The sequence below is a fragment of the Schistocerca piceifrons genome, chromosome 4 (genome assembly GCF_021461385.2).
Source record: "Schistocerca piceifrons isolate TAMUIC-IGC-003096 chromosome 4, iqSchPice1.1, whole genome shotgun sequence".
NCBI classification, from domain to species: Eukaryota; Metazoa; Arthropoda; class Insecta; order Orthoptera; family Acrididae; genus Schistocerca; species Schistocerca piceifrons.
Genome location: NC_060141.1, coordinates 759,126,984 through 759,144,908, shown reverse-complemented (window position 1 = coordinate 759,144,908; position 17,925 = coordinate 759,126,984). Strand labels below are relative to the sequence as shown.

General features: G+C 45.6%; 1 protein-coding gene across 1 annotated transcript in view; it reads right to left on the bottom strand.

Annotated features, from left to right (window-relative positions):
- The window catches only part of LOC124794758, a 52,451-nt gene extending 34,936 nt beyond the window's left edge, over positions 1–17,515 (bottom strand). Inside the window, exon 1 of the mRNA XM_047258376.1 lies at positions 17,399–17,515. The gene's annotated coding sequence lies outside the window, so the exon portion shown is untranslated. The remainder of the gene's footprint in view (positions 1–17,398) is intronic.
- Between the last annotated feature and the right edge of the window lie 410 nt (positions 17,516–17,925).

Genomic DNA, 17,925 nt, shown 5'->3' with positions numbered 1-17,925 from the left:
AAGTGGTCTCACTCGATCTCGGATTTATGAAAATCGCGGTGAGTTGAATACAATTATATCACAGCATCACTTATCCAGACGTGATCGATTCACATGTTTTATTAGCGATCTTCTGATACGATTTATCTATCGGCCACGTAAGAACCCCCCCTATATCGCTGACATTGTACGCACATCCGCAACTGATAGTCACAGGAAAGCAGTACTTCGCCTGCGGGCTTTCCCAGCAGACATAACTCGCACAGCGCCACAACTGCCGTATGGAATGCGGACCACGGATGCGCCGCGCTCGTCACACGTTTACATACACACACACACACACACGACCGAAGGCCGTGCCAAGGCTGGAGAGCTTAGCAGTCACGGCCCTCTGCTGCTGAACCACACGGACTTAACGTCTAACCAGACTGCAAAGTGTCCGACTTCATTTCGCATTTAACATCCATAACTGCGTCTACATTACACTCTTCGTTCATTTTAGTTAACTCATTGAAGATAGAAACTGCATCTCACCACCATATTTCCCGTCTAAATATAAACAGTTCTATCACGAAGCCGACTGTAAGCTACAAAAGAGAGCTTAAACGTGGAATAAAAAATGGGTTTTGGGCCAAGAAGGCGGATTGCACGAGGCGTGTTTTTTTAAGTAAGCACCGTTTTGAAATTAAAAAAAGACGTGCTATGATATCTCAATAATTTTATTTTTACATTAAAGCCTGCACCTTAAAATACTTTTCTACATAATTTCCGTGAATATTGAGGCACTTATCACAAGGTTGTACCAGTTTTTGAATACCCTCCTCATAGAAGTCTGCCGCCTGGCTTGTTAACCTCTGCATCACCACTGTTTTGACTTCGTCATCGTCTTGAAGACGCTGACCGCCCAGGTTTTCTTCAAGCGCAGGAACAGATGGTAGTCACTGGGTGCAAGATCGGGGCTGTACGGAGGATGATCTAGAGTTTCCCATCTAAAAGATGTGGTGAGATCTATGGTCTGATTCGCCACATGCGGACGGGCATTGTCTTGCTGCAAAACGATGCCCTTGCTAAACTTCCAAGGACTCTGGTGTGACGTATGCCACTCATGTTTTATCGCCCGTAACAATTTGGCTTAAGAAATCATCACCGTCGTTGTGGTACCGCTCAAGGAAAGTCAATGCACTGTCTAAACGTTTGGTTTTGTGCACATCCGTCAACATTTTCGGTACCCAACGTGCGCACAATGTTCAGTAATTCGAGTGCTCGGTCACAATGTCGTATAAAACACTACGAGAAACATTAGGAAAGTCATCCCGCAAGGAGGTAACCGTAAAGCGTCTGTTTTCTCTCACATTATTGTCCACTTCCTGCACTAAACTTTCATTAACGACCGAAGGACGCACACTCCGTTGTTCATCATGCACGTTTGTGCGGCCATCTTTAAATGCTCTCTCCCACTTTCTTACCATTCCATTACTTACTTTAAAAAAACACGCCTCGTAAGTAAAAATAACAGAGATAAAAGGCCAGAGGTTGAAAATACCGTTTCAGTTGTAAATTCCTTTTATTATCACTACCGGTTTCGGGCTCTCATAAGCCCATCCTCAGGTGTCGCAACCGTGCTGTGGTCGCCGAGCGCCACGGTGGACGTGTACTACGTGCGGTGTGCTGCCTATGAGCGCAGAACAGGGATTGTTTGTAGAGCTCATCACCTGGCGGAAAGCCATGTAAAAACTTAACGTGCCGTTCCATAAAGAGACAACAATACGAGGCTGGGTATAAAAAGAAGAATATGAAAGAGAAAATGAAGCCTACTTTACAAATGTTAAAGTGTTTAAGAACGAAGATGAAACGATTTACTTTTTTGTTGGATACAGTGCCCTTTGTTACACAAGTATCAGAAGCTTGTTTGGTTCATTTAACAAGAAGTTAAGTTCAAGTACGAACATTTTAGTTTAAACTTAACCGTAACTGTTACGAAAAACAAATGAAACTACGAAACTACAAAAATCAGTTTATGTTAACTGTTATTGCCACTACCGAGGGCAGAGGAAAACAGCAGAAAATATCCGGTAGCTGCAAGTCGACAGAGAGATGGGTAGCAAACTGAGGTGGTGTAAGAGGAAGAAGGCAGAAGGAGCAGCACTTCACACGGAGTCCCACATCCAGTTTTCGGCGTAGCGAATTCTCGTTACCGGTCCTGGTTGGTCATGTAAACACATCTATTTCGATTCCGCAAATGAAGGTTTGGTTGCCGGATTCCAGCTCTCACAAACGATTTTCAGTCCCTGTATACTCCCCATTACATTTCAGATGTTGTTTGATTCCCGAACTGACTTAATGTGGACTAAATCGTTTTGAGTGAAGTGAAAGAAAATCTCTGGTGCTCGCCTGACCAGGAACGTGCTCATTTCCTTTATAGAACTGAAGAGATGCAGTTTATCTTGACTCGATGGAAAGGGAGATATAAATGCTGATACACGTTGTCTGACAAAAAAGGTGTAGCACTTAGAAGACATGGTTGAATGTTTTTAAAGGAACACGCCGCCATTTGACTGTTTTATTATTTAAGTACAACCCGGGTTTCGGCATTTTATCCCATTTTCAATAATTTGATTTTATGTCTTTAACATATATTGCAGGACATTCAACATGTTGTAAGCTCAAAGCTGGCCATAAATTAAGAAAGATATTGGTTCCCCACGAAATGCCAGATGTAAAATCACCATCTTGTAACAGGGCAGGAAATAATCGTGGGAGCATGTCATGATGATAGTAATTTTACATCTGGCGTTTCGTGAGGAGCCAATATTCTTCTTAATTTATGGCGAACTTTGAGCCTGGCGTCTTGTTAAGTGTTTTGCAATATATATTAAAGATTTAAAATCGAATACTTGAAAATGGTATAAAAGGCCAAAACCTGTGTTATACTTAAATAAACAATGAAGCAGTCAAATGGCTGTGTGTTACTTTAAAAAATATTGTATGACTGTTGCACAACAACATCCAAAAATGGATGAATGTCAGTGCAACACTGTACACATACACGCCATCGGTGGGTGTGTAAGCGATTAGAGTTCAGTTCTCTGTGACAGGTAAATAGGCTTCCACAATGCATTGGTGTTGTTGGTGTTGACTGTTGTTGTGCTGGCATAAGCTGTTGCCAGCACACCGGTGAGCAAAGATGTAGTGCAAAGATCGATAGTAGGCACTGGATCAAGCGTTCGTATCACGGGAGAGATCAGAGACACACCCGCAAGCAACATGCTGCCAACGCTCTCTCGATCGAGAGTATTTAGGTTGCCGCCTCTGACCGGAGGGTCTTGGTCACTCAGTCACCGATGCGTCTCACTACTCCAAGTTGGAAACTGTCAGTCCACTCGTGGAGCAGTACAGTTCATCTACATCTACATGCATACTCCGCAATCCACCATACAGTGCGTGGCGGAGGGTACCTCGTACCACAACTAGCATCTTCTCTCCCACTCCCAAACAGAACGAGGGAAAAATGGCTGCCTATATGCCTCTGTACGAGCCCTAATCTCTCTTATCTTTGAGCTCTTTCCGCGAAATATAAGTTGGCGGCAGTAAAATTGTACTCCAGTCAGCCTCAAATGCTGGTTCTCTAAATTTCCTCAGTAGCGATTCACGAAAAGAACGCCTTCTTTCTTCCAGAGACTCGCACCCGAGTTCCTGAAGCATTTCCGTAACACTCACGTGATGATCAAACCTACCAGTAACAAATCTAGCAGCGCGTCTCTGAATTGCTTCTATGTCCTCCCTCAACCCGACCTGATAGGGATCCCAAACGCCCGAGTAGTACTCAAGAATAGGTCGTATTAGTGTTTTATAAGCGGTCTCCTTTACAGATGAACCACATCTTCCCAAAATTCTACCAACGAACCGAAGACTACTATCCGCCTTCCGCATAACTGCCATTACATGCTTGTCCCACTTCATATCGCTCTGCAATGTTACGCCCAAATATTTAATCGACGTGACTGTGTCAAGCACTACACTACTAATGGAGTATTCAAACGTTACGGGATTCTTTTTCCTATTCATCTGCATTAATTTACATTTATCTATATTTAGAGTTAGCTGCCATTCTTTACACCAATCACAAATCCTGTCCAAGTCATCTTGTATCCTCCTACAGTCACTCAACGACGACACCTTCCCGTACACCACAGCATCATCAGCAAACAGCCGCACATTGCTATCCACCCTACTCAAAAGATCATTTATCTAGATAGAAAACAACAGCGGACCTACCACACTTGCGGCATTCCAGATGATAGCCTCACCTCCGATGAACACTCACCATGGACGACAACGTACTGGGTTCTATTACTTAAGAAGTCTTCGAGCCACTCACATATTTGGGAACCAATCCCATATGCTCGTACCTTTGTTAGGAGTCTGCAGTGGGGCACCGAGTCAAACGCTTTCCGGAAGTCAAGGAATATGGCATCCGTCTGATACCCTTCATCCATGGTTCGCAAGATATCATGTGAGAAAAGGGCGAGTTGCGTTTCGCAGGAGCGATGCTTTCTAAAGCCGTGCTGATGCATGGACAGCAACTTCTCTGTCTCAAGGAAATTCATTATATTCGAAATGAGAATTTGTTCGAGAATCCTGCAACAAACCGATGTTAAGGATATTGGTCTGTAATTTTGAGGATCCGTCCTTCTACCCTTCTTATATACAGGTGTCACCTGCGCTTTTTTTCCAGTCGCTCGGGAATTTACGTTGGGCAAGAGATACACGATAAATGCAAGCTAAGTAAGCAACTGGCTACGACAGTTCATGCGTCCAGAATTGTGTAATAGCAAGATTACCGATATTGTCTGCAAGAGCACTATTATGGAAGATCGTATACCACATGGACTCTATTAAAGTTAAGTAGCAGCTACCTGTTAATGTAAATAAAGAACCGTGTTAATCCGCATGTGATTTTTGTTGTAGAAAGACGATACTGGACACCTTAACAACATCCTATCCCTTGCTTCATACGGTACAAAAATGGAACTGAGCGTTTGGCATCGTTGGCCGGGAGGCCCCATTCGGCGAAGTTAGGCCTCCAAGTGCAAGTCTTACTTCAGTCGACGCCACACTGGGCGACTTGCGCACCGGTGATGAGGATGAAAAAATGATGAGGACAACACAATACCCAGTCCTCGAGAGGAGAAAATCTCCAACCCAATATACATTTTTCATACAATAAGTTCGAGAGTGGCTTTATTCAAGATCCGCCTTCCAATGTGAAGAAATCACATTTCATGGAACTTAAGACAAAATGTCAGGTGCAAGAATAACTGATGGTAACAAAAAGCTGAAGAACTGCAAAGATTTTCTGATGCCCGAGACCTGCGCAGGAATAAAGGACATATACAGTCCAATTCGATCTTCATGAGGAACTCTGCAGACTACTGATAATTCTATCAGGTTAACTGAGAATGAAAAAATCTTAGAGCATTGGAAGGAACATTTCTCTGTTCTTCTAAATCGTGCCTCCAGCGCATTATTTGTAATGTCCCTCAGCAACCCAAACAACCATGGATGGCACTTTCACCCACATAGGGACACTTTATGAAGGTACTCGATCGCCTAAGACTAAGAAAGGCTCCTGGTCCTAATAACAATCCTCTCGAACTGATACAAAATCCAAGAACACCCTGGAAGACCAGACTTTCTACCATGAACTCGAGAAGTACCTGATGACTTGAAAAATCCTACCATCATCTCTACCTTCCAGAGAGGCATCGTATCATGTGTGGGAACTGCCGTGATATATCGCTTGTCAATGTCAGGTAATATTCTCGCAAGAATTATATTAAATCTTCTCCAAATAATTTCAGACAGGATTTTGCCCGAGTTTCCGAACATCCAGAGGCGCAACAAATATTAACTTTTATGCTAGACAGTTCTGGGAAAAATCCAGGGAGCAACAGAAGGCTCTATATTTAGTTTTCTGTGACCTGGAAACATGCTTTGAATAGCGTACCTAAATCTGCCATGTGGAAGGTACTAAGACAGTTTCGATCTCCTGAACGCTATGTGGACCTGGTTGAAGCTCTGCGTGACGGCGTCTGGGCAGTATCTTCACGATAACTCATAATTGGATTTGTTCCCTACAACTCAGGGTTTGAAACAATGCACTTTATTCCACGTTACACGGCTGTAATGCGGTACGAATCATCGGGAAACAACCCAGGCATGGAGATTAAATTTCGTTTCGATGGTGGTCACCCAGTGTAGCAAGACTTCGTTCACAAAGATGTTCCCAAGTTACCCAGGTGACAGAACTACAGTATGCCAATGACACTGCATCTCCTGCTCTAAAACCGGCAGGGTTATAACAGGCTGTCAACTGCTTTAATACTGAAAGTGATCGCTTTGGTCTTACCATCCATGCGGCAAAAACGAAGCTATTTGCACAACCTGCCCAGGATCAACTCTCCTGGAGTTTAATACCTCCACCTTAGACACATTACGGGAACAGTTTCAGCACTTTTCATATCTTGGAAGCTTCTCGTCTAAACGGTGTACCGGTGAACAGCATGTTGATGAAAGAATTGGGGATGCCTATGCAGCATTTGGACCTTCAATGCGCAGTCTTCGCGAATAAAGATCTAAAGCTGCATACCAAACGAGTGGTGTACTTAGCTGTCGTCTACGTTCCTGTATGGCTATGAAGCATGGACAGTCTATCGACGACATATCAAGAAATTTGAGCGCTTCCACTAACAAAAAATGAGATACATCTTGAACATTAAGCGGGAGGGGGCACCATGTGATCCACACTGTGGTTCTCGAGAAAGCTCATCTAAACAGCAACGAGGAAACCACCTTCGTTCATCAACTGAGATGATTAGGCCATGTTCCTAGCGTGAGTGATACAAAGTTCCCCAGCCGAATCCTTTATGGTGAACTGTGCTCTGCGCGGCCCCTCCCATCGGAGGTTCGAGTCCTCCCTCTGGCATGGGTGAGTGTGTTTTTCTTAGCATAAGTTAGTTTCAGTTTAAGTAGTGTGTAAGTCTAGTGACCGATGACCTCAGCAGTTTGTACCCTTAGAAATTCACACACATTTGAACATTTGAACTGTGCTCTGGCAGGAGACGTCATGGAGCGCCTTAAGGACCAGCTAAAATGCATCATGGAAACAACTGGTACAAACTTACAAACGTGGGAAGATCGTGCTGTGGACCATTTACTGTGGAGTAACACTACTCCCAACGCTATCAACTTGTTTGAAGGACAAAGGCGCAGTCAGGAAGAGTGCAAGCATCAAGCAAGAAACCTTCGTCAGTTACAACACCGCCCTCCTCCAACCATTCAGTGTGATTTGTGTGGACGCATGTTCGATGCCAGGATTGGTCTGTTCAGCCATCGGAGACACATCCATAAGTTGAGTTGCAATGCTGGTTTTCTACAACAAGGAGCTGTGCGTACTCGGAATCGAATTGCAGCAGTCGACGACAGCAAGCAACGTCTGTATAGTAACTACGGCACCAACATTAACTACCAACGTAAATAACAGTTATACATTCTATCAGTGAGTTGTGAGAAGGCAGTAGAGTAACATCTCTGAATCAAGCGTTCACGGTATCCTTCAGACTATTCCGAAGAAGGGAAAAGTGTGTTCAAAGTTTGTCTCGCACACCTCGACTCCCGAACAAAAACGACGCCGGCCTCGACTTGATTGAAATCCAAACCTCCGAAAATATTCTCTTCTGGAAAAAACCATTACGGGTGATGAGACTTGGTTTTGTCAGTACGAACCTACTACAGAACGACAAAGTGCAGAAATTCACAGAAAGGGCAAACGCTCTGAAGATATAACCGATGGTCAAACCAAAGTGACGTACGAACTGAACAACATCCCAAAGGGAGATTTTCCAGATTGTTCACTTGACTATGTGGACGTCCTGTGCGCTGTATTCTAGTGTGTGTGTGGGGGAGGGGGGGGGGGGAGGGGAGGCGGGGGGAGGGGGCGGGGGGGGTGGAGGGACAGTGACTATGTAGGATACCTGAAACATTAAAAACCAACATCGCAACTTTCCTCTATCTTTTTATTAGTCCAGCCTCGAAAGTATTTGGACTGACGGGGTGTAATGATCCTTATGATTCAATTACTAACATTTAGACACGAACAATTGCTCACAAGTAGAAGACCATTCGCGTTCAGCTTGTAAGGTCAATGAGTTACTCTCTCAAAAATTTTTGCAATTTTTTTTTTTTGTAATTTTACAGCAACTTTACCTGTGGATTGAAATATTACTTGCTTTCCCATATCTTTCGGTGTAGCCAAGCGCGGCTGCTGATTTCACCATTGCAATACAGAAACCTTTACCGAAAATGCTATAACTACGATCAGCTGAAGAGCATTCCAGAAGTAGCCGCGTGCAACTAGATGCCGGCACCAGTGACCTGATCGAGATGTTGGTTCCAGCACAACGAAATTGTGCGCGGTCTAAGGCTGAGTTCCAGACACCATTCGTATGAAACAACTGATCCTGCCGGAGAGCCAAGAGGGATAAAGCGCCGCTTCCGGGACTCAGGGAGGCTTGTCTGCTTCAGATTTAATCCGCCTCGTGGATTAACGACGACAGCTGGGGAATGCGCCAGCCTGGATGTAGGCTGTAGGCGGATTCCTGCATCCAAGGGGGCAAATACGGGCCTGGTACCCACGATCCGCCTAAGATAAACGCTTCACAGATGTTTACATAATGTTCTCCCACTTCAAAAAGTGATTACTCCTGTAAGGTCGTCATGTCATTTTGATTTTTGTATGTCATCGATGTGCACGTCAGAGAGAGAGAGAGCAAGTTACGTTACTGTTAAAGAAACTTTGGTCTTGTCGTGGTACATTCTTTGTGTCTGTGCAGTCTGATACATTCAGTTAAAGTGTGGTAGGCGACAGACGCATTTAGTAGTGCTATGTGGACTTGTGATTGTATCCTTTAGATGAAGAAAGGCCAGCATGGATCAATACGATGTATACAATGAAAGGTGAAAGGAATATAAAGTTTGAATAATGTTATTTGAAGAGAAGAAGTTTGAAGTAATACTACAGCACTGTGCAGCTAGGAATGATTATTGCCAGCTAGTTAACTTGCTCAGAACTGAAAGAAAGACCACCCCACTTCCCTGTGTTACGCATTAACATATGAATTGATTGAGCTGTTTGATTTTTATACAAATCTTCTGTCAACATTTTGTCCTTTTCAAATCATTGTTCACTTGTTATGTATAATTTTTGAGAGGTGGCATGAGCCCCCTCTCATATTTCTATCTTACGATTCTCCTCTCTAATTGCATGCAGTGGAAAGTTGCTATTCCTTCACACGCGGACTTCCCACGCAGCGTCTCTCGTCACCCAGGTGGTCCGGTGACAGGCGGGGTCCACTGATCTCGAGAGGGTTAAGCCGACGGGTGGGAGGCAGTCGAGTGAATGCTTTCCAGACGCCGATATTGTCAAGAGACACGCCCGCCGGGGCCTGAAGTAGCGGCTGGGCTAGAGGTTCCGTTACTTCGCAGAAACTTAGCGAAAACACTTTCTGGCGGGCTACCAGCGAGGCGTGGGAATGACTTGTGTACCCAGGCAGTTGTGGCGGGAAAATTCCCGCGCTTTCTGCAAAATAGTAACTGTGATTGGCTTGCTCAGGGCATAGCTCCGTGACGTAGCAAAAATCAGCGCAGAAATTGGCGCCAAGAATCTCCATTGGTGGAATGGTAGTGCTCCGGCAATGGAGTGGAATTTTCCGCAGGTTTTCGAGTTGCTGATTGGAACGTTTAACCACGGCCACTGTCGTGGGGGCGGGAATGTTGTGTGTTCGGCCTGTACGGGTGCTCTAGGTAGTCGTCTCTCACTTTTCGGTCGAGGACGTCGAAGCAACCAGCCATCGCCTCCGGTACGCCAGATCGTGTTCTGGCAGCTAAGAAGACAGTTTGGTAATGTATATCCGCAGCACCGGCAGATAGGGGTTTTCCTAGGTGATAATCAGAGCTCAGCAGAGCGCGCCTGTTCGTCTTTTTCTAACTTTGTTCTGTCTTGAGTAGCAGCAATTAATGTTGCGTTAGCTGTGTGTCTCTCTTAAGATTTGAGTGGCAAGGAATTGGCTCCACATACTACTTCGTCTTAAACCTCACAATCTAGTTTAGGGACAACTTCACCTTTACAGTGTTTGTATGAGTATCCAATTTGAGCCAATTTGATGTATTGTAAATGTTTCATGTGTTTTTGTTTATTATTTTGTGTTTAGTCTTAATAAATCATATTGTTATTTTGGACAGAACTTTCATTCTGTTAATCGGTATAGCAACCCTATCATTCCTCACTATGTTAATGAAACCCTCGTTTATTTAACTTATTTATCAAATTAAATTATTGCAGGTGCCAAACTCTCTTCTACTCCACTGGCAGGGTTGATTAGAGTCAGTTCGCGTATTTTTTTTAATCCTTGTGCAACAGCAAAAGTCGGAGTTAGAATAGGGGGGGCTTAGAGCATCATTTACATATGTAGATTCTAGAAGAATTTAGTGTTAAATACACTGCTAGCCCCGGCACCTCGCATTTTCATCAGACCAATGTTATGTGTAAAGATCGCGCGAAATTTTACTCTGTCTTATTGAATATATACTTCATTCTAAAGTCGTTGTCTGGGGATATCATTTCATAGGAACAGTTACTCTCCCCACTGCACTGCTTCTCATTACGCATTACCACATGCAAGAGTTCGAATATGTACTGTTTGCTGTTGAACTTTGATAAATCTGCAATAATGTTGTCAAGAAGGGAGGCAAGTGGAAATTTTGATTAGTTCCAGATAATTGTTTTACTTCCGTTGCGCATTTAGTACGACGATAAGCTGCATTCAGATCAGTTACAGCTCAGTTCAAATCCGGTTCTGTTTAGTCAAAGGTACGAGTCTAAGTTGGATAACAGTTTCAGAATACATAGTTTTTGGTAATAAGAAGACTCTATAGTGTGGGAGGCAAAGTTGGGCTAAATTCCATACGGAAAAAATAAATCAGATGGCGCACGCAGATTCGGCCCGGGGAAGTGGCGCCGTCAGGAAGGGCACCAGACCACCCAGTGTCACCAACATTACGACAGCCCAATTTACCGAACCATGAAACCTTTCGTCTGGAGTGTGGTCCTATACGGATGTGGAACTTGAACAATTGAAAGAGAAGAGAGAAGACGACTAGAGGCCCTGGAAGAGTGTTGCTGTAGAAGGATGATGAATATCAGCTGGAGAGACAAAGTAACAAATGAAGAGGTGCTTAGAAGAGTGGAGGAAACCAAATCTCTGTGGAGGCACATCCAAACAAGAAGAGACAAACTTTTAGGGCACATCCTACGACACAATAACATCATTGGAACAATAGCAGAAGGAGCTAATGAAAGAAGGAATCGGCGGGGGCGACCAAGTATGTCATACATGCAACAGATCATGAATGACGTTGGATGTAACACATGTGGAAATGAAGAGAAAGGCAGGCAGAAGAGAGGAATGGTGCCCTGCTGCAAACCAACCTCAGAGATGAACATTAAAAGAAGTAAGAATTTACCGAATCCCGGCCGTGCAGAGGAACGGCAAATGGCGGGGAAGAAGTAGAGGGTTCGTGTGAAACAACTGTCGATCGGATAACCGATAACTGATCGAACTACCAAAAATCCATTCAGGCCTGGCGCGCAAGCGTGATAGAGAAATTCGATCTTGGGCTTCCGAAAGCCGCGTGGCACGCAGTTCAGACGTTGTCTTCTTATAATTGGTAATCTTCGAAACAAACGAACAATCCTTCTGACATATTTTGCCTATTTCCACTCAAAAATGTGTTATGGAATAATTTTCTGGGGTAACTCATGAGTTAGAAAGTACTGATCGCACAAATGCGCGGAGTAAGAATAATATGTGGCATTCACTCACGGACGTGATGTAGTTACCACTCCAAGAAGCTAATGAAATTCGTCATAAATAATCCATCACAATTTTAGAAGAACGGTGATGTTCATACCTGCAGCACTAGAGGCTGTCAGTAGCTCAGAAAGAAATTCAGTTTGCAGCAATAAAAATTTTTGATCATTAGCCCGATAACATGAAAAGTCTGACAGTTAGCAAAGTAAGTTTTAAAGACTGATATAACGGACACTTTAGTCATCACCAACATACATTGATCAGCCAGCACATTATGGCCTCCGATCTACAGTCGAAATAAACCCGTCCAGGCGGTGGCAATGTCACCCGGCGAGGAACGGCTGCTAGTCAGAGACATGCACGGTGCATGTATTATCAGTGAGCATGTGGTCTGTGTGTAGAATGGGGAACGTGCGCGATCTCTCTGAGGTTGATTGAGGGCAAATTCCGATGGCCCAGAGACTCGGCACGAGTATTTCGGAAATTGCACGACTGTCTGGTGTACGAGGAGTGCTGTGGTGAGTCTCTACAACATGTGGCGTAACCATGGTGAAACCACGTCCAGACGTCGTGGGATTGGCCGGTCACCACTCACTACAGATGTCGGACGTCGTAGGCTGGGCAGACTGGTAAAACAGGACAGGCGGCGAACTATGGCGGAACTATAAGACGTTAATGCTGCGCAGAGTACAACTGTGTCAGAACTCACAGAGTACCGAACACTCCAAACGATGGGCCTCCGCAGCCGACGACGCACGCACGTACCAATGTAAACACCAAGACGTCGGCAACTACACTGAAATGGGCACGTGGCCATCGGTAGTGGATGTTGGCACAGTGGCAGAGCGTTGCACGGTCTGTTCCAGGCGAACAGCTCCTTGACACCTGGCCGGCCGGTGTGGCCGAGCGGTTCTAGGCGCTACAGTCTGGAACCGCAGCGACCGCTACGGTCGCACGTTCGAATCCTGCCTCGGGCAGGATGTCCTTAGGTTAGTTAGGTTTAAGTAGTTCTAAGTTCTCGGGGACTGATGACCTTAGAAGTTAAGTCCCATAGTGCTCAGAGCCATTTGAACCTTGACACATGTACTGCGGGGCAGGGACAAGCTGGCGATGACTCCATTATGCTCTGGGAAACATTCACGTGGGCATCCACGGGTCTAGTAGAGCTCGTGCAAAGCACCATGACAGCCAAGGAGTATCGTACACTGGTTGCAGACCACCCCATCATGACGATCAAGTTTCCCGACGGCAGAGGCGTTTTTCAACAAGATAATGCGCCATGTCACAAGGCCAGGAGAGTGATGGAGTGGTTCGAGGAACACAGTGACGAGTTCCAACTGATGCGCTGGCCCCTATCTCGCCAGATCTGAACCCGATTGATCACATCTGGGTTGTGATTGAACGTGGCATCAGAACTCATTACCCTCCCCCCCCCCCCCCCCCTTTCCCCGGAATTTGCAAGAATTAGGTGACGACTTCTGCGTGCAGACGCGGTGCCAACTCCCTCCAGCGAGCTACCAAGGCCTCATTGCTTCCATGCCACGACGCGCCGCCACTGTTAACCGTGCTAAAGTTGGACACACCAGCTATTAGGTTCACGATCATAAGGTTCTGCCTGATTAGTGTATTCTCCATCACTATTTACAACAGTCTGCCACTCTGGGGCAACTTTCCGATTCCGCGAGCCTGGAAATCACGTGGTTTTGAGGTGAAAGATCTCGTCAAACCGTTTTCGGAGAGCTTTTTCATCCCGAGAGGACGTCTCTTTACGGTTGTTCGACAGAGAGCAGAAAAGGTGAAAATCTGAGAGTGCAAGATCAGCTGAATAAGATGGGAGCGGAATGACTTTCCAACCCAGGTCCTGTATAGCGTTTTCTGTCGGTCTAGGAGAATGCGGGTGGGCTTCATCGAGGAGTAGCATCACTTCACCAAATCCTGCTCTTGGATTGCGTCTGGAAGACGTCTGATTTATTAGCAGTGATGGTTACACCCCTCAACGTCGCTTTTCCACCAGATGCTTAATATTATCTTTTGTGGCTGCTCGCAGGTCTTTGTATGGGGAGTTGCTGCTTTGTTCGGGCTCAACCATTGCTTTCTTTTCCTTATGTTAGTGTAAAGGCAGAACTTCTCGTCACCAGTGACACAGGATAGGAATGGTCGGTGTTGTTCACGAATTTCCCGTCGTAAAAATACTGTCCTCGGCAGATGCGCGGATTCAAATGAACAGACCTGCATTCGTGCCCATCCTAGTTCCCCAGGCCACACTCTCCAGGCTGGACATGCGACAGGCTTTTTCTGTCGGAAGAAACACGAGAGCCTTCGCAGACGGCTTTTAGCAAGAAAGGAAACGTCTACGCATGTGTGGTTTCCCACAGAGCGTGTGAATTTTCGTTACGACACCTCGCTCGGTTAAACTTTGAGAATCCGGCTTCCTGATTGGGTCGTACAGTTAGTTTCTGGAGAGCCCGCGCTTTCTCGCTGTGAACATGCAGAGCAGAACATTGATTAGGCCCTTTTCAGAATTATGCCGTCGAGCGGAAGAGATTCTCTGCCTTCCTCCACACCTAAGAGCCATGTTGGTTCAACGTAGAGAAAATATACGAGAATAGGATATTGTTTAACTTCTTCACTTGAGTTTTACTGGTCGGAGTTCGGAATCATTGCCACCACTGGCAGTCGAGATCCTGCTCCGGCGAAAAACTACAGTAAAATTCGAGAGCAGCCAGAAGGTGTATACTTCGGCCTAGGCCTTTGCAGAGTGATGATTCTATGTTGGCCTTCGCAGAGTAAACAGTTCACTGTTGGCCTTGGCAGAGATGGGCATACGGCCACCCGCTGATGTTTATGATTTTAGCTTAGAGCATGCAGTACCCACACACGCTGTTTTTGAACCTTCCCCATTGCATACAAATGTCACGCGATTGTCAAATGATCACACTTCATCACAGCTGCCAGTTCTCGGGTTTACTGACGTCGACCATTGTGGATTAATGAGTTTAAACGATCTTCATCTAAACGCAGTGGTCTTCCTGAATGTGGAGAGTGACTAATGGTACCTGCCCCCTTTGTGTCACGGAGCCGGACCGTCGTAATTACTACAAACTACCTGCTCCTCAGACACGGTCGATCTGCGCCCCGATAGACCTCCTCTGTCACATCACAGTAGCCGACTGTCTCAACAGATAGCCTTAGTACCGCTCTAGCTGTCGTGAGAGTTGACATCGTGCGACTTGAATATTTCTCCCACAACAGTTCCGATAAGGGAGTTTTAGCGAACATTCAGAGTGACGTTCACGCAGTGGCGTACCTACGTAATTTGGTACACGGTGCAGACTTTTAATTTGTCATGTCCCCGTATTGCCAACCTCACAAAAGCATAAAATACATTTCTGTGTAAATGTCTTTTCATAGGCGTGATTAAGTAATCAAAGTATTATGTTAACCACTCCGCAAACAGTTTTTATGGCCGGAAAAGAATAAGTAAATCGCATTAAAAAGAAAAAAAAACACACCATTTTAACGGATTATTCACGAAGCAGAACAAGTAACTTAAGATCTCCTTAGTCACAGGTGGCTAGCACTAGCTTAGAATTTTTTCCCTCTTTTTCGTTTGCAAATTTTGAAGCTACCTCAAAAATATCGATATCTTTAAGTAGCCCATTTTTTATTGGCTAACTGCTAAATTTGACAGTCGTGCTTGACTCATAGTCGCCCAAAGAGAATTCTTGATTAATTTAACTTTTGAATAAAAGAATTCTCTTACAAAGCGCTGTCGAAACACAAATCTTAGCATCAAAGTAAAGTTTGGATATCGAAAGAAATCCTCTTAGTCGTCAAATTTGTGCGGAGATGCCGCGTTCAGGAATCTCACGATATCTGTCAATTGATTTTTGTATGTTCGTGGGAAGTTTCGCGTCTGGATTTTGAATCAAATGACTGGGATCTGAAACAAGATCTGACATACATTCCATGGCTTCGCAAAGTGAATAGATTTCTTGTAGAAACTGTCGATGCGCTACTAATATTGACTTCCTATGTTCGCAGCGTCCTGTATAGTGTGGCATGAGTATGCGAGTACGGAAACGCCCCACAGCTCTTCTACCTGCGGGGCAAGGGGATTAGTGGGTCCTTCCTCTGTACCTTCTGGGCGCAAATTTCAGCGGGCGCCGTTTTCAGTACACCGTTTGTGGATGCCTCCGCTGCTGTTTATGCCTGTATTGAACTCAAACAGAAGAACAAGTCGAAAATGTTCCAATTTGTCCTCTCGGCACTGCATCTTCTAGCTTCCACACCTTGAGTCGTTACCTCCAAATGATAATATATATAAATGACCTAGTAGAAAGTGTCGGAAGTTCCATGCGGCTTTTCGCGGATGATGCTGTACTATACAGAGAAGTTGCAGCATTAGAAAATTGCAGCGAAATGCAGGAAGATCTGCAGCGGATAGGCACTTGGTGGAGGGAGTGGCAACTGACCCTTAACATAGACAAATGTAATGTATTGCAAATACATAGAGAGAAGGATCCTTTATTGTATGATTATATGATAGCGGAACAAACACTGGTAGCAGTTACTTCTGTAAAATGTCTGGGAGTATGCGTGCGGAACGATTTGAAGTGGAATAATCATATAAAATTAATTGTTGGTAAGGCGGGTGCCAGGTTGAGATTTATTGGGAGAGTTCTTAGAAAATGTAGTCCATGAACAAAGGAGTGGCTTACAAAACACTCGTTCGACCTATACTTGAGTATTGCTCATCAGTGTGGGATCCGTATCAGGTCGGGTTGACGGAAGAGATAGAAAAGATCCAAAGAAGAGCGGCGCGCTTCGTCACAGGGTTATTTGGTAAGCGTGATAGCGTTACAGATATGTTTAACAAACTCAAGTGGCAGACTCTGCAAGAGAGGCGCTCTGCATCGCGGTGTAGGTTTCGAGAGGGTGCGTTTCTGGATGAGGTATCGAATATATTGCTTCCCCCTACTTATCACGAATGCAAAATTAGAGAGATTGGAGCGCGCACGGAGGCTTTCCGGCAGTCATTCTTCCCGCGAACCGTACGCGACTGGATCAGGAAAAGGAGGTAATGACAGTGGCACGTAAAGTGCCCTCCGTCACACACCGTTGGGTCGCTTGCGGAGTATAAATGTAGATGTAGACAATACGTAAACTCTGATAGCACCGGCGAACTACAAATAAAAAATGACAGTCGGTAAATAAACGAATAGTGTGTGGGAACACAAACATGCGAAATAGAAACACTAGGAGTTATGCACCAACATAACGAGATAAAATTTTTAAAAAATGTTTTTGAGTTTAGTTGCGTGCACTTGGGCTACAAAATTATGTTTTTGCTATTGTTAACGCTAGCGATGTGTACGTATACTGTGAAATGATCGGTTCCGCACCGTTTCGATAAAAGAATCGTTGAAATGAGCTACGGAGGATGGAACTGGTTAAAGTGCAGGCGGCTCAGCGAGCAGGCAGCGACTTACCTGTCCGTGCTCGGGCGCGCAGACTGTGGCGGACCGCGCGCGCGGCTGGCTGGCTGCGTGGTGGGGCCGCACAGCTAGGCAGACGGCGGCCGCTTTCACCTGGGTCGGCCGCCCGCCGCCCGCCGCCCGCCCGCTTGCGCAACGCGCCAGCCTCCGCCGCCGCTAGGAACCAGGCGCGCGCCAGCAGCAGCGAGCGGCGCCCACGGTGGCCTACCGCCTCATAGCGCACACGGCCGCAGCTGGCCTCGCCTGGCTGCGCCGGCGCCGAGTTCAAGGCCTCGCAGCCGTCTGACACTCCGCGGCTCAAGGACCAGCCGACAGTGGGCGGCGCACGAACGGTGGGACGGAGACGTCAAAACCTTCCGCAGCGCATTTCGCAGGGCGGAAGAACTGAACGACACGCGACGCAGCGTCGACATCAAAGTTGAGAGGGGAAAATTTTTTCACGCCGGCGTTGGCGGGGAGGACAGTGTGTAAAGGCCTCCGTAAACGATCAAACAATCTGTCAAATATGGTTGCCAAGTACA